At 45.6% G+C, this 22,584-nt stretch overlaps 2 non-coding genes across 2 annotated transcripts; both read left to right on the top strand.

Moving 5' to 3' along the window:
- The first annotated feature begins 21,049 nt into the window (after positions 1–21,049).
- Positions 21,050–21,121, top strand: trnae-uuc (transfer RNA glutamic acid (anticodon UUC)). Its single transcript has one exon. It is a non-coding gene; the product is annotated as a tRNA-Glu (tRNA).
- Positions 21,122–21,989: 868 nt separating this feature from the next.
- On the top strand, positions 21,990–22,061 carry trnae-cuc (transfer RNA glutamic acid (anticodon CUC)). The gene has a single exon. It is a non-coding gene; the product is annotated as a tRNA-Glu (tRNA).
- Positions 22,062–22,584: the final 523 nt, after the last annotated feature.

Below are 22,584 nucleotides of genomic sequence, written 5' to 3' on the forward strand. Positions count from 1 at the left end.
GCCTATTTCCCTATGGTTTCCAGAGACTGCCTGTGTATCTCGCTGTGTTTATCTCTGTGTCCATCTGAATGTAAACGTGTGTTTGTGTTTGGTTCTTACATGAAATAAATGAGGGGATCATGCAATTCACCCTTTGACACTGAGGAACTAATCAGCCAAATTTTATTGTGATGCAGCAAAGAAAAGATGCCATCTTGAATGATGTAGCCTCAGTGACGTCCAAAAAGAAACTCTGACCACAACATATTTCGAAAACAACGCCTTTTAAGTTGATGTCAGGCATGCTATTATTGAACCTCGAGGTTTAGGCACTGCACTGATGACCTTCATTAATCTATGGGCTGTTCAGACACTTCGTGTGACACAAGACCTTTCTAATCACTACCAGCTCCTGGAGACGGAGACATCCGTCAGAAGCAGCATTCAACGCTCGGGCCGATATCGCGCTCGGATTCATGGCCTGCTCTCAGCGGACGGCAGCAAACCCAATGCTTAATATACAAAGCAATACGAACAGTGTCTGGAAACAGTTCACCGTTCAGTGAGCAGATTTTGGTGAGAACTGCAAACAGGATCCATGGAATTTATAAACTCGGCCCGTGTACATGACTGCGCTTTTGCTTTATAAAATATGGGAGTATATATATATATATATATATATATATATATATGAGTGCGAGGTTTCCATATGAAGTGTGGGTGTGTATGAATCAGTGTGAAGTTTATATTGAAGACTGGGTGTGTATGTGATGTTTATAGGAACATAGGAACAGAAGTAGGTGATTCAGCCCCTCGAGTCTGTTTCGCCATTTTATTGGACCGTGGCTGATCTGTGTCTTCACTCATTCTACCCGTCTTGGTTCCCTAACCCTTAATAAACTCGCCTAACAAAAATCTATCAATCTCAGTTTTAACATTTTCAATTAACTTCGCCTCTACAGCTTTTTTTGCGGAAAAAGTTCCAAATTTCCAATAGCCTTTGTATAAAGAAGTGTTTCCTGGCAACAGCTCTGAAAGGCCTGGCTCTAATTTAAAGGTTATGCCTCCTTGTTCCAGAAAATCCCACGAGAATAAATAGTTTCTCTCCATCTACCCTATCAACTCCTTTAATCATCTTGAACACGTCCATCAGATCACCCTTTAATGTTCTATATTTAAGGGAATACAAGACTTGTATAAGGAGCTTGTCCTCAAAATTTAACCCTTATAGCCCCGGTATCATTCCAGTGAATCTGCACTGCACCCCCGCCCCGCAAGGCCAGTATGTCCTTCCTGATTTGCGGTGTCCAGAACTGAATGCAGTGCTCCAGTTGCTGTCTAACCTGAGTTTTATATAACACGCCTTTGTATTTCAACCCCCTTGAGATTCCATTCGCCTTTTCAATTATCTTGTGTACCTGTGTACTAGATTTTAATGATTTATGTACTTTGATCCCTACATCTCTCTGCTGCTACACAGTTCCAAGCTACTCACCAGTTAGAAAATATTCTGATATATATATATATATATGTATATTAGGTCCAAAGTGAATGTCCTCACATTTCTCCACGTTGAACGCCATCTGCCACAGTTTGTCCACGCAATTATTTATCAATATCCTTTTGCACATTTCAGCTCCTATCTACATTATTTACGTTCCCACCTAATTTGGCGTCGTCAGCAAACTTGGATGTATATCTCTCCATTCCTTCATCGAAGTCATTTATAAATAAAGTGAAAAGCTGCAGCCCCCATAGAAATTTCTGGTAGACACCCCTAGTCACATCTTGCCAATTTGAATACATAATCATAATATCTCTATCTCCTACTTCTTAACCAAATCCCTATCCGTGTCAATAGGTTGCCTCCAATTCCATGTGCTCTCATTTTTTATTAACATTCTGTTGTGTGGAACCTTGCCGAATGCCCTCTAGAATTCCATATAAATAACATCAACAGACGTTCCCTTATCCACCACGTTGCTTACATCGTCAAAAGATTTAATTAGGTTCGTTAGACGTGACTTACACTTTAAAAAGCCATGCTTGCTATATCTGATCAGTTCATGTTCGTCGAAGGGCTCAGTAACCCTGTCCCTAATAACAGGTTCTTTGAACTTCCCCACAACAGACGCAACACAATTAGACCTATAATTTCCTAGTTTATCTCTCCCGCCCTTCTGAAATAATGGCTTGCAATTTTCCAATCCAAGAGGACATTTTCCGAATCAAGCGAGATGTGGACGATCATGGCTAAAGCATCTACAATTACCTCATCTATTACTTTTATTACATTGGGGTGGGGACCATCAGGTCCTGGAGATTTGTCTGTCTTTAGTCTCCTTATTTTCTCGATTGCCATTTTTTTTACACAGATTCATTGGCAGCATGGGGCTGAAACGCCATACACACCTGGCACGATCCTGGTACACTGTGAAACCGCAAACAGAACTGGCAGGATCCTGATACAGTCTGAACGGCCATACACACCAAGCAGGATCCTAATACACTGAGAAATAAGTGGCTACCTTGCCATTGACGCTTCCACACCCTGAGAAAAATATATATATATATATTATATATTTCTTAATTATGGAGCCCCTTACTTGCCAATTTGCTCCCTAGCAGAAACATTTTTGTAATTTCCAAAGCTGCAGTATCTGAATCTCATATATTAAAATGTAACAATGGGGTGTAATTATTGGCAAAACAATTGAAAAGAACTCCGAATGTTTTCAGTTCTAATATTACACTGATCGGTGATATGCCAGGGTTGTTAAATAAAAGTATACATCCAGTTTCCGTATGTGTATAACCACTTAAAAACTCTTCGCATTTTATAAAACACAATACAACAGGAGAATGTTTAGGGACAGGAAAAGCCCATCTATCCCAAATAAGCCTGTCCCTGTTCCAGAGGACGCCACCTACTACTCCTCTCAGTGTATCTACAGAAACACATTCAAATTATCTTTTCACCCCACTTACACTGCCCCTTTAGTGTCCTTCCCTGGTACCCCCTGCTACATCAGAATATTCAGGCGGTGAAGGATTGGATACTGAAACCAAGTCGTCTGTTGTTCACAAGCTTTTATTTACTGAGATGCACATCGCACACCATGCTTTACAAAAAGCTCTCCCCTTCCTAAGCTTGCTCCCTTATAAATAATTCTAAGAAATTTCCTGATTGATACGTGCTCCTGAACCCAATAACATAATTTGGCACAAATCGCATGTCAATAATTAACACTTCCGCTCTATTATTCTGAATTCCCTTCTTGATCCCGACATCCCCATTTCAGTTTTCTCCGTTATTAATTAATTGGGGTCACTCAAGTGTCTTTCCTGCATTAATTTTGTGAACTCCGTTCAGATATTTCAATAATTGAGACTCTTCCCCAAATAAAACAAATCCAACTCCTATGCGCTTTCCTCAGCCTTAATTCCTGACATGTAATCACTGTTCTCATCTCCCTCTGTGTCAAATCATTCATCCTGTTCAGTCGACTAGACACAATACCCCAGGTAACCTGTTCAATGCCTGTTACAATAACAGTGGAAATTCTGTCCATTCAGAGTCTGTCCCCCTCCCAGTGCGCACAACACCCCAGATAACCTGCCCTGGGCCTGATACAATAACATTCACAGTCTGTCCCTCTCCCGTTGCACACAATACCCCAGATAACCTGCCCTAGGCCTGATAGAGTAACAGTCGAACTTCTGTCCATTCACAGTCTGTCTCTCTCCCATTGCACACATTACCCCAGATAACCTGCCCTAGGCCTGATAGAGTAACGGTCGAACTTCTGTCCATTCACAGTCTGTCCCGCTCCCACTGATACCCAACACTCTATTTGCCATTTCTGCAGCAGGTAAGCACCACTGACGGTTTCAAAGATCGATCCACTAGAACCTCTACTGCTGTATAACCAGAATCATGGGTGGATTTGTAAAGAAAGGTCTACAATACAAGGCAGGGCTGATAGCTATAACCATCAGAGGGAAAATATCACCTCCATAGATGTCTCCATGTTCAATAAATATTGGAATCAAGTGAGGATTTGAAACTTTTCACAGCCATTGGTTACCTTCAAGCGAGGTTTCCATTAAAGTTGTTTTCATTTCCTACACTCTCCTCTAATGAACCTGTTAATGAAGTCTTGCAACATTTTACCAAATAGTACAATGATATTGAGAAGTTGTTTTATCTCAATACAGCTGACATTGAAAACCACTTTTTTCTACTCTAATTGAAGATGTTCAACAGAAACACAAGGAAACATTCCGGGAACAAACTGAAACATTGATTTCCCAGCTGGTTGATCGATTCGTTGAGCTAACGGTCATTTCTATTGTTCGACGTTGGACACTTGTGGAACATGAAATGTTGGCAAGAGGCCGTGGCCATGAAAAGTGGAGAGAAAGACCATCACCCAACTATATTCCTATTATATTTATAGTATTCTGTAAAACCATGGCCGAGAGATTGAAAGCCCCCATAATGTGTTACTGAAGATCGGTGAGATGGCCTTCACATGAGTCTCCGAGTAGAATATTGTGTTTAGAAATAAAGATTTGAGTACAAGTACAATCTGCAACCTTCCCAGTTCCTGTCTAGGTTCATGATGGAACTTTTGGAGAGAGATCATTCTGCCCAGACCGTGGTGTACACATTCCCGCGCGTCACCATCCAAGAGTTTGCAGCTGGCCTCCCACAATTCCTGACTCCAGATCCAGGTGACAACCGGAAACGCCTCAGTGAAGCCCACAGCAAGGAAGATAGGCGGTTTGAGATATTTCTCCATTTTGTTGCTGGTCTCTCCTCTCCACACAGTCAGCTCGGCACCTGAAGGAGATTCTGGGTCCATTTCTTCATCAAACCACCTGACGAGTTACTGACTTGTTGAAGGAGATGGTTGAAGGCAGATTGGAAATACAGGGAGTTTTACTGGTAAAAGGGACCTCCTGAACACATTTCACTACCTGTTTGAGTCTCAGAATAAAGCACTAACACGGGCCACAGTAGGAGCTGTGGAAAAAAATGTATTTGGAGACTGGAACCCACACAAAGCATTAAGACTGACCCCAATTGGCTGTGCAGTGCTGGCTCATGTCATCGAATTCTGCGATATAATATAACAGCTCGATCTACAGAGCTGCGACATTCTGTGTGAAAGGCTCCAGTGACTGGCACCCGCACTATACAAATGCCGGGTGTGAGGTAACTGTTTATTTATCTATAACTGTTAGGCAAATTATCGAACAGACTTGGATTGTGTTGTTGCTCAGTAATGAAAGAAAACAAACATTTCAGTTAAACCAGAAAGAAGCAGATTTTACACAACTGTGACAAAGGATAACAGTCTCGGAGTATCTAAAATAGATCCTCTGAACAAGTAGGGATTTGACAATCATTATCGGATCAGTAAATACAGGTCACTGAAAGAGTCTGATAATTTAATTGCAATAAATGACATTTATTGCTGTTTTTCTCACTGCCCAAGATACGTCCACTGAAGAGGCTCCTTCTCACTGTTTCTTGCACGTAGGCCGACACCAACTACAGCAGTCTGTATGTCAGAGCATCCCACCCTCTTGCTGAGGTTTAGGGGCAAGCCTCAGCCACCGGACTGTCAACGTGTGTAGGAGAGGGAAGCAGAAACACCAAACATTCAGTAACAAAGAGCAAAATACAGCTTGCGATTCCACGTCGGTTTCTATGCAAGAGCAATCCAGCCAGTCCCACTCCCCCGCCCTTTCCCCGAAGCTCTGCAATTGTTTTTACCTCCAAGTACTTATCGAGTTCCCCTTTGAAGGCCATGATTTAATCTGCCTCCACCACCCCCTCGGGCAGTGCATTCCAGATCCTAAACACTCGCTGTGTAAAAAAGTGTTTCCTCATGTCACCCTTGGTTCTTCTTCCTCATGTCACCTTTAGTATCAGTAATACTGTTATTAATAAACACTGTACATTATTAGTATGAGTAATAGTGTTAATAAACACTGCACATTATTATTATCAGTAATAATGCTATTAATGTGTTATTAATTAACACTGCACATTATTATTAGTATCAGTGACAGTGTTATTAATAAACACAGGTGGTTTATCCTGATTCCTGTTATTTCTCTCTCTGTCTCGTTATATGTCTCGCTCTCGCTTTCACTCTCAGTGATCCCCAGGCTGAATTATTACGGTCGCACAGAATCATTTGCAGAGGATCTCGCCTCCGCTCTGAATACCAACCGGTCATTGACGGTTCTGTTCTTGGATAAAAATAATCAGGGAGATTCAGGATTGAAACTGCTGTCTGCAGCTCTGAGGAACCCGGACTGTAAAATACAGAAAATGCAGTAAGTACCAGACTGTGTGAGATTGTGTTTTTAATAACTGGATGCCTAACACTACATTATTATTAGCATCAGTAATATTGTTATGAACAAACACTGTACATTATTAGTGTCAATGTTACTAAAAGTAAAGTAGTGTTTATTAATATCAGTAATACTGTTATTAATGAACACTGGGGATTTACCCTGATTCCTGTTATTTCTCTCTCCATGGTCCCCAGACTGGATCGTGTGGGTTTCACAGATTCTTGTACTAATTGATCTCGTCTCTGGCCTCAGGACAAACCGGTCACTGACGTTTCTGTCCCTGAGATTAAACTCCTTCACAGACCGACCTGTCCCCGCTCTCCGCTCCCTCATACTGACCCGCGAGAGTCTGGAGTGGATCGGGTGAGTATTTGTGTTAATGCATAATGTAATGAATAAAATATCAATGGGATTCAGTCCCTTTTATGGTGATACTTGTCTGTAATTATGATTGAAATATTAGCTCGAGTCTCCCTGTCACTTATACTGATGTGCATTCGGATTATTTCCCGTTTAATCTTTAATCTGTTTCAGGCTGTCGAGGGATCAAACGGCAGGAGACACCTGGAATCGCTGTGGCAATCCAGACCCGGATTGAGAGCGGAATTTGATCATTTCAGTTTATAAACATTATTGGTCTCATTGTCTGGACATTTTTGGCCGATTCTCTGTCCCTCCCCTTTAACCGGCCCCGCTCCAGGTTTAAATCCTAACGGCCCTTTAACGGTTTCCGGCTCGAGCTGAGCGAGCGCCGTCTCCCATTGTGACGTCAGAGGCCCAGCGACAGGGTCACGAGGATCAGTCACCCGGTCCCCCAGCGCTGATTCCGCCGGTGACCCGGGACTGGATGGTCCCCAATGGGGAACTGGGTAAACGCACAGACAGTGAGGTCCCAGGGTGGGGCTCAGTCTGGGCTGCAGTGGGACTCTGGGTAAACGCACAGACAGTAAGGTCCCAGGGTGGGGCTCAGTCTGGGCTGCAGTGGGAATCTGGGTAAACGCACAGACAGTAAGGTCCCAGGGTGGGGCTCAGTCTGGGCTGCAGAGGGACTCTGGGTAAACGCACAGACAGTAAGGTCCCAGGGTGGGACTCAGTCTGGGCTGCAGTGGGAATCTGGGTAAACGCACAGACAGTGAGGTCCCAGGGTGGGGCTCAGTCTGGGCTGCAGTGGGAATCTGGGTAAACGCACAGACAGTGAGGTCCCAGGGTGGGGCTCAGTCTGGGCTGCAGTGGGAATCTGGGTAAAATCACAGACAGTGAGGTCCCAGGGTGGGGCTCAGTCTGGGCTGCAGTGGGAATCTGGGTAAAATCACAGACAGTGAGGTCCCAGGGTGGGGCTCAGTCTGGGCTGCAGTGGGAATCTGGGTAAACGCACAGACAGTGAGGTCCCAGGGTGGGGCTCAGTCTGGGCTGCAGTGGGAATCTGGGTAAAATCACAGACAGGAAGGTCCCAGGGTGGGGCTCAGTCTGGGCTGCAGTGGGAATCTGGGTAAAATCACAGACAGTAAGGTCCCAGGGTGGGGCTCAGTCTGGGCTGCAGTGGGAATCTGGGTAAAATCACAGACAGTGAGGTCCCAGGGTGGGGCTCAGTCTGGGCTGCAGTGGGACTCTGGGTAAAATCACAGACAGTGAGGTCCCAGGGTGGGGCTCAGTCTGGGCTGCAGTGGGAATCTGGGTAAACGCACAGACAGTAAGGTCCCAGGGTGGGGCTCAGTCTGGGCTGCAGTGGGAATCTGGGTAAAATCACAGACAGTAAGGTCCCAGGGTGGGGCTCAGTCTGGGCTGCAGTGGGAATCTGGGTAAAATCACAGACAGTAAGGTCCCAGGGTGGGGCTCAGTCTGGGCTGCAGTGGGAATCTGGGTAAACGCACAGACAGTAAGGTCCCAGGGTGGGGCTCAGTCTGGGCTGCAGTGGGAATCTGGGTAAACGCACAGACAGTAAGGTCCCAGGGTGGGGCTCAGTCTGGGCTGCAGTGGGAATCTGGGTAAAATCACAGACAGTAAGGTCCCAGGGTGGGGCTCAGTCTGGCCTGCAGTGGAAACTGGGTAAATTATCAATACTTTCCTGCCTTCCCAAAATGAGAAAACAATCGTTGCTGAAACAATTTCTTTAGTACAGATTCCTGTCATTTACACACTGAAGGGTGAATTTTTAAACAGCTGGAACTACACAAGGGGACTGGAGAGAGTGAAATTGAAGAACTTGTAATGATAAATTCACCCACCCGCTCATAAAGTAAAACGTTGTGAACGTTTATTCAACCAGTGGAAATTATACTGCAGCAAGTGGGCAGGACCCATGTCAGGCCCTCCAGTCTGAACTACTCTGGGCCTAAAAAATAAGTAGAAGATGGTCTAAATACACAGCTGGTTCGTCAGCATTTGAGCGGAAAGAAGATAGTTTGATGTTTCTGGTCATGTTGCTTATGATGTAACTTTTTGTGATGAGACTATTTTTCAGGTCCTGACGGATCTGCTGTATATTTATATTATTTTCTGTTTTATTTTAAGTTCACCACCATAAGCAGTTTTTCTCCCCTCTCCACTCTGGGATAACAAAATACCAAAACTTCTCACTGTCTTCATCATACGTCAAAAATCAAGAGATGGGACCCAATAATCCATTGTACTGAGCAATGGTCAGATTAGAACAAACACATACAAGGAATATGAACCGATCTACAGACTGACCGATCGAGGGGGCGGGAGACTAGACTATGGTTTAATGCCAAATATCACAAGACAGACATGTCATAATAATCACTATACACGAAGCAATAATATATATATAGTGGGTTGAACAAGTAATCGGAAGAAGAAAAGAAAATACTTGCATTTTCTAACACCTTTCATGTACTTTTGAGCTGAGTAACTGTGGTAATGTAGGCACACCAGGCAACCAATTCTCTCTCATATCCCAACAAATTGCAATGAGATATCAGGCCATTTAATGGACTAGATTCCAACTATCACGATACGGTAGTGTAGTGATTATATTACTGGACTGATAATCCAGAAACGGTGTTAATAACCCAGCGAACTTGAGTTCAAATGGCAGTTTGAGAATTCTAATTCAGTTGAAAAGAAATTGGATCTTTTAAAAAGTGATATCACAGACCATTAAACTGTCCCAGTTTCATTTAAAAACAGGTTTATCAATGATTTTTGGGAAGGAAACCAGCCGTCTTTACCCGGTCTGACCTATATATGCCTCCAATCCCTCAGCAATGTGTTCGACTGTTAGGTTACCTGCTCTCAGAAGTGCCCGAGTGAGCCATTCAGTTGTATGAAACAGCGACGTCAACCGTTGAAGAAGGCCCACCAGCAACTTCTCAGGGTAATTGAAGTGAGCAATTAATGTGGCCTTACCAGCGACGCCCACAGCTCAAGAATGAACAAACAAAAACTTAACACTCGGGCGTAGAACTGGTGTTTCTGATGATTGAAATGAAAATCGAACAACTTCTGTGAATCCGCTGATTTCTACCGCCAGTTTCACACCCGAGCAGAAAGTTGGGGGATAAATGTTCATTGGAACATCGGGGGACTCTCCTACTCTTCACGCCTTAGTGCTGTCGGATCTGTTCCGTCCACTGAAACAGATAGAGGGGGCCCTGGTTCAACATCTCATCGGGAAAAGCAACAGTCAATGGAAAAGGAAATCGGACCGAGCACAAAACAGGGCTGCCTAATCGCTATCGCCCGTTTTGCTCCAACGTCCGAGGCGAAATTATTCTGCGATCTGTTCAGGAGACAGGCGAGCTAATGCTGTTAAAATGTCAGATATCTAAATAGTTAATCTTGGGGGAGGGGAATGTGTCAGATTTTTGGGGGAGGGAACTATGTCAAATTTTGTGGGATGGGGACTGTGTCATATTTTAGGGGGAGGGGACTGTGTCAGATTTTGGAGGAGGGGACTGTGTTAGACGTTGGAGGAGGGGACTGTTTCAGATTTTGGGGGGAGGGGAATGTGTCAGATTTTGGAGGAGGGGACTGTTTCAGATTTTTGGGGGAGGGGACTGTGTCAGATTTTGGAGGAGGGGACTGTTTCAGATTTTTGGGGGAGGGGACTGTTTCAGATTTTTGGGGGAGGGGAATGTGTCAGATTTTGGAGGAGGGGAATGTGTCTGATTTTTGGGGGAGGGGACTGTTTCAGATTTTTGAGGGAGGGGACTGTGTCTGATTTTTGGAGGAGGGGACTGTGTCTGATTTTTGGAGGAGGGGACTGTGTCTGATTTTTGGAGGAGGGGACTGTGTCTGATTTTTGGAGGAGGGGACTGTGTCTGATTTTGGGGGAGGGGACTGTGTTAGACGTTGGAGGAGGGGACTGTGTCAGATTTTTGGAGGAGGGGACTGTGTCAGATTTTTGGGGGAGGGGACTGTGTCTGATTTTTGGAGGAGGGGACTGTGTCTGATTTTTGGGGGAGGGGACTGTGTCTGATTTTGGGGGAGGGGACTGTGTCTGATTTTTGGGGGAGGAGACTGTGTCTGATTTTTGGAGGAGGGGACTGTGTCAGATTTTTGGAGGAGGGGACTGTGTCTGATTTTTGGAGGAGGGGACTGTGTCTGATTTTTGGGGGAGGGGACTGTGTCTGATTTTTGGGGGAGGGGACTGTGTCTGATTTTTGGGGGAGGGGATTGTGTCTGATTTTTGGGGGAGGGGACTGTGTCTGATTTTTGGGGGAGGGGACTGTGTCTGATTTTTGGGGGGAGGGGACTGTGTCTGATTTTTGGGGGGAGGGGACTGTGTCTGATTTTTGGGGGAGGGGACTGTGTCTGATTTTTGGGGGGAGGGGACTGTGTCTGATTTTTGGGGGGAGGGGACTGTGTCTGATTTTTGGGGGAGGGGACTGTGTCTGATTTTTGGGGGAGGGGACTGTGTCTGATTTTTGGGGGGAGGGGACTGTGTCTGATTTTTGGGGGAGGGGACTGTGTCTGATTTTTGGGGGAGGGGACTGTGTCTGATTTTTGGGGGAGGAGACTGTGTCTGATTTTTGGGGGAGGGGACTGTGTCTGATTTTTGGGGGAGGGGACTGTGTCTGATTTTTGGGGGAGGGGACTGTGTCTGATTTTTGGGGGAGGGGACTGTGTCTGATTTTTGGGGGAGGGGACTGTGTCAGATTTTTGGGGGAGGGGACTGTGTCTGATTTTTGGGGGAGGGGACTGTGTCTGATTTTTGGAGGAGGGGACTGTGTCTGATTTTTGGAGGAGGGGACTGTGTCTGATTTTTGGGGGAGGAGACTGTGTCAGATTGTGGGGGGAGGGGACTGTGTCAGATTGTGGGGGGAGGGGACTGTGTCTGATTTTTGGGGGAGGGGACTGTGTCAGATTGTGGGGGGAGGGGACTGTGTCTGATTTTTGGAGGAGGGGACTGTGTCTGATTTTTGGGGGAGGGGACTGTGTCTAATTTTTGGAGGAGGGGACTGTGTCTGATTTTTGGGGGAGGGGACTGTGTCTGATTTTTGGGGGAGGGGACTGTGTCTGATTTTTGGGGGAGGGGACTGTGTCTGATTTTTGGGGGAGGGGACTGTGCCTGATTTTTGGGGGAGGGGACTGTGTCTGATTTTTGGGGGAGGGGACTGTGTCTGACTTTTGGGGGAGGGGACTGTGTCTGATTTTTGGGGGAGGGGACTGTGTCTGATTTTTGGGGGAGGGGACTGTGTCTGATTTTTGGGGGAGGGGACTGTGTCTAATTTTTGGAGGAGGGGACTGTGTCTGATTTTTGGGGGAGGGGACTGTGTCTGATTTTTGGGGGAGGGGACTGTGTCTGATTTTTGGGGGAGGGGACTGTGTCTGATTTTTGGGGGGAGGGGACTGTGTCTGATTTTTGGGGGAGGGGACTGTGTCTGATTTTTGGGGGAGGGGACTGTGTCTGATTTTTGGGGGAGGGGACTGTGTCTGATTTTTGGGGGAGGGGACTGTGTCTGATTTTTGGAGGAGGGGACTGTGTCTGATTTTTGGGGGAGGGGACTGTGTCTGATTTTGGGGGAGGGGACTGTGTCTGATTTTTGGAGGAGGGGACTGTGTCTGATTTTTGGAGGAGGGGACTGTGTCTGATTGTGGGGGGAGGGGACTGTGTCTGATTTTTGGGGGAGGGGACTGTGTCAGATTGTGGGGGGAGGGGACTGTGTCAGATTGTGGGGGGAGGGGACTGTGTCTGATTTTTGGGGGAGGGGACTGTGTCTGATTGTGGGGGGAGGGGACTGTGTCTGATTTTTGGGGGGAGGAGACTGTGTCAGATTGTGGGGGAGGGGACTGTGTCTGATTTTTGGGGGAGGGGACTGTGTCTGATTGTGGGGGGAGGGGACTGTGTCTGATTTTTGGGGGAGGGGACTGTGTCAGATTGTGGGGGGAGGGGACTGTGTCTGATTGTGGGGGGAGGGGACTGTGTCTGATCCTATTCATTCAATTCGGTGGGATCTGATAATATGCGTTTAATTCGCTGGGATCTGATCCCATGCCTTTAATTCGATGTGATTTGATCCCATTCAATTAATTCTCTGGGATATGATCCCATGCCTTTAATTAACTGGAATCTGATCCCATTCATTTAATTTGCTGAGATCTGATTCCAACCATCTAATTGGCTGCGATCTCATCCCATGCTTTTAATTCGCTGGGATCTGATCCCATGTTTTTAACTCACTGGGTTTTGATCCCATTCCATAATTTTCTGCGATCTGATCACATTCCTTTAATTCTCTGGAATCTGATCACATTCCTTTAATTCACTGGGATCTGATCCCATTCCATAATTCTCTGCGATCTGATCACATTGCTTTAATTCTCAGCGATCTGATCACATTCCTTTAATTCATTGGGATCTAATCACATTTCTTTAATTCCATGGGATCCGATCCCATGCCTTTAATCCACTGGATCTGATTCCATTCCTTTAATTCACTGGGATCTGATCCCATGCATTTAATCCATTGGATCTGATCCCATTCCTTTAATTCACTGGGATCTGATCCCATGCATTTAATCCATTGGATCTGATCCCATTCCTTTAATTCACTGGGAGCTGATCCCATTCCTTTAATTCACTGGGAGCTGATCCCATTCCTTTAATTCACTGGGATCTGATCCCATTCCTTTCGGCCGTACTGTGCTCAGTGGATTGGAATACAGTTACTGAGCCAGCAGTAACTGGATGAAACACCAGTTCCAAAACATTGACGGGACGAATGGGCTAGAATGTAAATCTAATTATCACGATGTAAGGGAAAATCACTGATAACGTGACCTCCTCTTCAAGACATTATATAAGCATCCTGACTTTGCAGGGCACGACACAGGTTTTCCCCTCCCTCACCGGCTCCCGAGCAACGTTAACTTTTAGCACACCACAAAACTCAGTTTGTTGATATAAGAACATAAGAACATCAGAAATAGGAGCAGGAGTCGGCCATATGGCCCCTCGAACCTGCTTCACCATTCAATCAGATCATGGCTCAGCTTCGACCTCAACTCCACTTTCCCGCCCGATTCTCATATCGCTTGATTCCACTAGAGTCCAAAATCTATTCATCTCAGCCGTGAAAATATTCAATAATCTGCACCCAAAGGCAAATCAGGACAAGGAAAAGAAACGGACCAAACACTTCCCACAAGGCCCAAGAGACAAGCTGGCGGGTGGAAAGTGACGAGTTATTTGAAGAATGAAGAGGCGCTTAAAAGAGATCAACTTACAAGGTGGTAGTTTACAAGGGGGCAGTTTACACGAGAGCAGGTTACAAGGGATCAGTTTACAAGGGGGCAGTTTACACGAGAGCAGGTTACAAGGGATCAGTTTACAAGGGGGCAGTTTACACGAGAGCAGGTTACAAGGGATCAGTTTACAAGGGGGCAGTTTACACGAGAGCAGCTTGCAAGGGATCAGTTTACAAGGGGCTGTTTAAAAGAGAGCAGTTTAAAAGGGATCAGTTTACAGGGATCAGTTTACAATGGATCAGTTTACAAAGGGTCAGTTTACAAGGGGGCAATTTACAAGGAGGCAGTTTACAACGGGGCAGTTTAAAAGGGGACAGTTTACAAGGGAACAGTTTACAAGACGCAGTTTACAAGGGATCTGTTTACAAGAGATCAGCTTACAAGGCATCATTTTACAAGGAGGCAGTTTTTAAGGCACCAGTTTATAAGGGAAGAGTTTACAAGGGAACAGTTTACAAGGGATCAGTTTACAAGGGAACAGTTTATAAGGGATCAGTTTACAAGGGATCAGTTTACAAGGGAACAATTTATAAGGGGAAAGTTTACAAGGGATCAGTTGACAAGGGAACGGTTTATAAGGGATCAGTTTACAAGGGAACAGTTTATAAGGGGACAGTTTACAAGGGATCAGTTTACAAGGGAACAGTTTATAAGGGGACAGTTTGCAAGGGATCAGTTTACAAGGGGGTAATTTACAAGGGAGCAGTTTACAAGGGAGCATTATACAAGGGATCAAGTTACAAGTGGGCAGTTTACAAGGGACCAATTTACAAGGGATCAGTTTACAAGGGACCAGTTTATAAGGGAGCAGTTTACAACGGATCCATTTACAAAGGGGCGGTTTGCAAGGGATCATTTTACAAGGGGACAGTTTACAAGGGAGCAGCTGCCAAGAGGGCAGTTTAAAAGGGAGCAGTTTACAAGGGTTGAGTTTAAAAGGGACGTTATCATAAGTGACCAGGACACTTATGATAAAGTGAGCATTACCCATGAATGCCAACCTGAGCAGTGATACCTGGTAAAGATAGGAGGGTGGCTCCATGTTAGAGGTGTGTTTGGGAAACAAGTACTGTGTCCACCACGGTCAGTACCATACTGCTAATCTACCCTAATCTGATAGACATACCATCTCAAAAGCCAGGCCATCAATCAAAAGCTAGCAGGATCCTGATCCTGAAGGTTCACCTTACTGTTTGGATCTAGCAGCCGTGAATAACAATCAATTAGATCTGTTTGTGCTGGAAGCCAGAGTGTGTTCCCTTGCAGTGCCCACCCTTCTCGCCCTGAGTACCACTCGGACTGTGTCCAGCAGTGTGTGGAGTACGTCCGAATGAAGAATGAAGATTCCATAAGAAAGGTAGAGTCATAGAACCACAGAAAGTTACGGCATAGAAGGACGTCATTCGGCCCATTGCGTCCGTGCCGGCAGAAAAAGAGCTCTCCAGCTTAATCCCACTTTCCAGCACATGGTCCGTAGCCCTGTAGGTTACGGCATTTCAAGTGTGCATCCAATTACTTTGCCAATGATTTGAGGGTTTCTGCCTCCACCACTCTTTCAGGCAGTGAGTTCCAGACCTCCACCACCCTCTGGGTAAAAAAAAAATTCTTATCAGCTGCCGTCTAATCCGCAGACCAATTACTTTAAAGCTATGCCCCCTGATCACTGACCCCTCTACTAAGGGAAAAAGGTCCTCCCTATCCACTCTATCTAGTCCCATCATAATTTTACATACCTAAATTAAATCTCCCAATTAGCCTCCTTTGTTCCAAAGAAAACAGCCCCAGCCTATCCAATCTTTTCTCATAGCTAAAATTCTCAAGCCCTGGCAACATCCTCGTAAATCTTCTCTGTAGCCTCTCTAGTGCAATCACATATTTCCTGTAATGTAGTGACGAGAACTGTACGCAGTACTCAAGCTGTGGACTAACCAATGTTTTATACATTTCCAGCATAACCTCCCTGCTCTAATATTCTATGCCACGGCTAATAAAGGGAAGTATTCCGTATGCCTTTTTAACCAGCTTATCGACTTGTCCTGCTACTTTCAGGATCTGTGGACATGCACTCCAAGGTCCCTTTTGTTTCTCAATATCCTACCATTTATTGTGTACTCCCTTACCTTGTTTGACCTCCCCAAATGCATTACCTCACACTTCCCTGGATTGAATTCTATTTGCCACTTTTCTGCCCACCTGACCAGTCCATCGATATCGTCTTGCAGACTGTAGCTTTCCTCCTCACTACCAAACTCACAGCCAATTTTTATATCGTCTGCAAACTTCTTGATCAAGCCCCCCACATTCAAGTCCAAATCATTAATATATACCACAAAAAGCAAGGGACCTAGTACTGAGCCTTGTGGTAACCCACTGGAAACAGCCTTCCAATCACGAAAAAAACCATCAACCATTACCCTTTGTTCTTACCACTGAGCCAATTCTGGAGCAACTAGCCCCTTTCCCTTGGATTCCATGGGCTTTTACTTTGTTAACCAGTCTGCCATGTGGGACCTTGTCAAAAGCCTTGCAAAAATCCATGTACACTACATCGTATATGTTACCCTGATCAACCCTCCTTGTTAAGTGCACAAAAAATTGAATCAAATTATTTAGACACAAACTTCCCTTAACAAATCCATGCTGAATGTCCTTGATTAACCTGTGCCTTTCTAAATGACGATTATGCTGTCCCTCAGAATCGATTCCAATTATTTGCCCACCATCGAGGTTACACTCACTGGTTTTTAATTACTCGGTCTTTCTGTTTCTCGCTTTTTAAACAACCGTACAACATTAGCATTCCTGCAATCCTCTGGCCGAGCCAGTGAGGATTGGAAAGTGATAGTCAAAGCCTCCGTTATTTCCTCCCTTGCTTCTCTTAACAGCCTGAAATGCATTCCATCCGGGCCTGGCGGTTTATCTACTTTCATAAATGCTAAACCCCTTAATACTTCCTCTCTCACTATGTTAATCCCATCCATTATTTCACACTCATTCTTAATTTCAATCTCTGCATCATTCCCTGTTTTTGTGAAGAAACATGCAAAGTATTAATTGAGAACCATACCCATATCTTCCATCTCCACACATATGTTAACTTTTCGATCTCTAATAGACCTTATAGGGTCTTCAAAAGACTTGGTGTTCTCCCGTGGACTCCTCAAGTCAGACTGGCAGCATTCAAAACCGGAGTGCCTGAGAAGCACGGTTTGTGAGGCCAGGAAAGGTTTAATGAGAATCACGTTCTGCTGTAATTTTCTACAGTATTCTGGAGATCAGGCAATCCTGAACAACATAATCTCGAAACAAAAGAATGAGAGACTATCCCAGTCTCCACCCTGACTGCCTGAGGTCCTTTAGCAGATTGGTGATTGTCCAGTAATGTGAGCAAGTTGATTGATTTGTTAACTCCCCAACTCCTGATGATATTCTGGACTACCTACGTGTGGATCATCCACTCGTCAGGGTGGATTACAAGTTAGCTGAGTGTGCCGACTGTTTTATTGTCCATCCCGACCAAAATTGGCACCAAGAATATCAACCCATGCTTCAAGCACCAATGGGAAGTAACGTGTCATGTTGACAGAGGTACCGGGTCTGGGCCCCTCCCTGTTTGTAGGCGCTCCGGACTACTGTCAAATTGTGTGTCTGGAGGCGCAGTGACTTACGCCGCATCAAGTCTGAAGGTATATAATGTCTTATTGTAGCATTCAAACCTTGAGCCTGTTGAAATGCCAAGTGAACTCATCCATATCGATTGGCCTAGAAGTCCATTGATCCTGAATGTAGCCTCCCACCCATATCGAAGCTGAACAGCCTGATGGCTGCAGCACCAATACCTGGAGAACACTGTGATCTCAGGACCAGCAGCTCTAGTTCAGATGCTGTGACAAAGGAGGCCTGTGGAAACTTAATTGATGGAGCAAGGCTTAACTGGTGAAATATCCCCAACAGTTCGTCCTTCTGGAGGAAGAAGATGACTATGACTATCACTCACTCGCTCTCAGTGTGGATGGTCGAAGATACTGATCTCAACTGCCAGTTTGCCCATTAGTAGCTGGTTGCTTTGATGGTCAAACCAAACTACATTATGAAAACATGAAGGCTCAAGGAGCTAATGCATTGGATGCTCACTAATTCTGGTCTCCTAGGCCCAAGTGTCCCGAGTGATCCATTTCCACATGGAAGTAGTAGAAATGGCTCATCCATCCACATCTGTGGTGGGCTATCAAAGGCAGGAATCACTGCTTGGAGAGGGAGAGCTGGAGAGGGCCTTGAAGGTTACTTGTTGCGTGCTCCCTGCTTTCCAGGTCCTAATCTGGAAACACGGGCTAACATGACACAAAGACATTGCAGTCCGGCGAAAGCTTTGAAAAGACTGCTGTCCCTGAAAGGGCCTGTAGATGGGGTGGGCTCAGCTGCAAAGTGAGACAGTGTCTCCTTGCATGCCAATCCGGGAATGCCTGAAAGTTCTGCTGGAGATGCTTGTACCCTGAAGCAGCTCCTCCACTCGCTCGCCACAGAAGCCCTCAGCATCTAAGGGCATCTGCAGTGGTTGTTGCTGCAGTGACTGAAGGAACTCCAAGATGCGCAGCCAAGCTAAGTGGTGATACAAGATCCACTGGACGATAGACCCTGCTCCTTTATTAATGGCAGCCACACAACCTGCTGCTGCAGTGATGCTCTCTGAAAGTGGTCCTCACTCTGTGGCAGGGATTGCTCCCTCAATTCACCTGTGAGGCATTATCCTGCAATAAGTAAAGCTGGCCACTATGGATTTGGTGGTGGAGAACACGAATATGCGTCAAACACTGAAGGAAGCTCCGCCAAACCCACATGTCCCACTATTTGGATTGTGGTGGGTGGAACAGGACTAGTTTCCTGAGCGATGACTTTCCCTCTGATGCTTTCACGACTGAAGTTCAGCAGTTGGATCAATGAACTGAAAAGTGTGAAGCAGGTTGGCGGAGGCACTATAGACGCAGTCTACATTGGCCACAACCGGAGGGTGCTGATCAAGACCGACCAAACGGCCCTGGAGTTTGGTAGATCGCATCCAGCAAAGGTCGATGGCTGAGACCTTTGCAAGACCCCAATAAAGACTCAATTCTCCAGGTGCAGGGACTTCCAGAACCTCCAGTTTCAGACTCTGCGTCACACATGTGTTGAATACATGAATAAGCCTCAGTGACTGGTGGTTGTGGTCGGACTCAGGCTCCCAACTGGACTTCCGAAGGTGGGAAGCCGCCAAGCAGCTTCTGTGGGCTGAACCGACAGAGAAGGTTCATAACGGGATGCAACCAACAGAGTACCCTTTGTCGTCCAGTACTTCCCCGGAGCGGAGAAACTACGCCATGTTCTCCGCAGCCTTCAACATGTCATCAATGACGACGAACACCTCGCTATGGCCATCCCCACACTTCCAATACTCGCCTTCAAACAGCCACCCAACCTCAAACAGACCATCGTTCGCAGCAAATTACCTAGCTTTCAAGAGAACAGCGTCCACGACACCACACAACCCTGCCACGGTAACCTCTGCAAGACATGCCAGATCATCGACACAGATACCACCATCACACGAGAGGACACCACCCACCAGGTGCATGGTTCATACTCCTGTGACTCGGCCAACGTTGTCTACCTCATATGTTTCAGGAAAGGATGACCCAGAGCATGGTACATTGGCGAGACCATGCAGACGCTGCGACAACGGATGAACGGACACCGCGCAACAATCGCCAAACAGGAGGGTTCCCTCCCAGTCGGGGAACACTTCAGCAGTCATGAACATTCATCCACCGACCTTCGGGCAAGCGTACTCCAAGGCGGCCTTCGAGACACACGACAACGCAAAATCGTCGAGCAGAAATTGATAGCCAAGTTCCGCACCCATGAGGACGGCCTCAACCGGGATCTTGGGTTCATGTCACGCGACACGTTACCCCACCAGCGAACAAATGTTATCTGTTTTTAATATAACGGGTCAGTTGCTGTCTTTTCTATGTTTCTACCTCTCTATCTCTGTTCATTTTTGTTTGTTTTTTTTTGGTGATTTGTATATTCTGAGACCTTGCAGGTAACAACTGTCTGTCTGCACACTGATTGCCTTGGCAACGGGCAGTTGAAAAAACTGTCTGTAATCATCAAGCAATGTTCTGTGAATTATAAATGCGATTTCATTTCGAGGATTTCATTTCGTTCACCTGAGGAAGGAGGAAGCCTCCGAAAGCTTGCGAATTTAAAATAAAATTGTTGGACTATAACTTGGTGTTGTAAAATTGTTTACATTTCTTTAAAATGTGTTGACACTGATCAAAGTTTGTGGGAAGATTTTTTTTGCCATTTCTCCCAAGATTCAGAAAAGACCTGTTGCTTGTCACTTTAATTGTCGCCAACCTTTAACTGTAGCTCACAGTGTCAGAACAGTAACTGTTCTCATTAGCCATTTATGTCTCTCCTGGCACGACATCTCCTTAACAACACCAACTAATCACAGCACCTCTTTCTTCAAATTGAATTCCAGTGTAAAAAATGAGCGTTTTCAAAGCTAAGGAAGATGTGCAAGATTGGAAGGAGTGTGCGACTGGAGATAATGGGCCTGAGGCAGTGAGAACATCTCTTGAACATTATCAGTACCTGAAAGGAGGGAGATGAGATCTTTGAGTTTATTTCTCCTGGCATGAGCAAAACCCAACGTCCCTCAATGCCCAACATCTTTCATCCATTTCGAGTGCATGCCGACCCGAACTTGGTGCTGTCATTGTCTGAACAAGTGTTTCATATTCTTCGATGACCGTCGCAGACACGATGGGCCGAATGGCCTCCTTCTGTGCCCTGAATGTTCTGTGTTTCTATGTACGAAAAGAAAATGCCATTTTGGCCGAGCAGCTTGTTTGGGGAGAAAGGGACGTGAAATGCAGAGACAAATAGGAAAAAGAGGCTTGGACTGATGGCCTGCAAGATCGTGCCATGTGCTTCCCTGGTGGTCTAGTGGTTAGGATTCGGCGCTTTCACCGCCGCGGCCCGGGTTCGATTCCCGGTCAGGGAACGTTATTTGCAAAGTGCTGTTCGTTCTGATGCCAGTGATTGCTCCTGATCGCTATCAGTTTTACACTGCTGTGGTTGCAACAAGGGGCTGCCCATCATTCCTTTATCTCACAACCCATTAGAGTGACACACAATGTACTTTCTTGCCTTCTGTAAAATGCCAGTATTTATTTTTAAAGAGTCGTGACGCTGATCAAAGTTTGTGGGAAGGTTTTTGTTGTCATTTCCAGCAGATTTGGAAAAGATCTGCTGCCTGACACTCTAATTGTCGCCAACCTTTAACTATAGCTCACAGTGTCAGAACAGTCACTGTTTTTTAGACTTTTATGTCTCTTCTGCCACTACATCTCCTTAACAACACCAGCTGATCACAGCACCGCTTTCTTCAAAATGAGGCGCAGTGTAAAAAAAAATGCACGGTTTCAAAGCGAAGGGAGGTGTGCAAAATTGGAAGGAGTGTGCGACTGGATATAATGGGCCTGAGGCAGTGAGAACATCTCTTGAGCATAAAGACATTCAGTATCTGAAAGAAGCAGGCTGATGAGCTCTTTCAGTTTATTTATCCTGGCATCTGCAAAACCCATCGTCTCTCAAAGTCCATCATCTTTCATCCATTTTGTGTGCATGCCTACCCGAACTTGGTGCTGTCATTGTCTGAAACAGTGTTTTATGTTGTTCGATGACCGTCACAAACACGATGGGCCGAATGGCCTCCCACTGTGCCGTGAATGTTCTATGTTCCAATGTGCTAAAAGAAAATGCCATTTTGGGCGAGCAGCTTTTTTTTGGATCGAAAAAGACCTGAATTTCAAAGGGACAATTAGGAAAGAAAAGGTTGGACTCCTCTCTCGCATGCATCAGCCGTAGCTTCCCTGGTGGTCTAGTGGTTAGGATTCGGCGTTCTCACCGCCGCGGCCCGGGTTCGATTCCCGGTCAGGGAAGATTGCTTTCTTGGTGCTCGTCGTTCTGGTGCCAACGAATGTCCCATCACTGAGCCCAATGCTTGCTCCTGATCAACATTAGCTTTTTCGCCAACATAAATGCTAATCGAGCAGCGGGCAGCCGATCATTCTTTAATCTAACAAGCCATTAGAGCGACATACAATGCACTTTCATGCCTTCTGTAAAATGCCTACATTTCTTTAAAATGTGTTGACGCTGATCAAAGTTTGTGGGAAGATTTTTGTTGCCATTTCTCCCAAGATTCGGAAAAGACCTGTTGCTTGTCACTTTAATTGTCGCCAACCTTTAACTGTAGCTCACAGTGTCAGAACAGTAACTGTTCTCATTAGCCATTTATGTCTCTCCTGGCACGACATCTCCTTAACAACACCAACTAATCACAGCACCTCTTTCTTCAAATTGAATTCCAGTGTAAAAAATGAGCGTTTTCAAAGCTAAGGAAGATGTGCAAGATTGGAAGGAGTGTGCGACTGGAGATAATGGGCCTGAGGCAGTGAGAAC

This window comes from Heptranchias perlo, chromosome 2 (assembly GCF_035084215.1).
Source record: "Heptranchias perlo isolate sHepPer1 chromosome 2, sHepPer1.hap1, whole genome shotgun sequence".
Classification (NCBI taxonomy): domain Eukaryota; kingdom Metazoa; phylum Chordata; class Chondrichthyes; order Hexanchiformes; family Hexanchidae; genus Heptranchias; species Heptranchias perlo.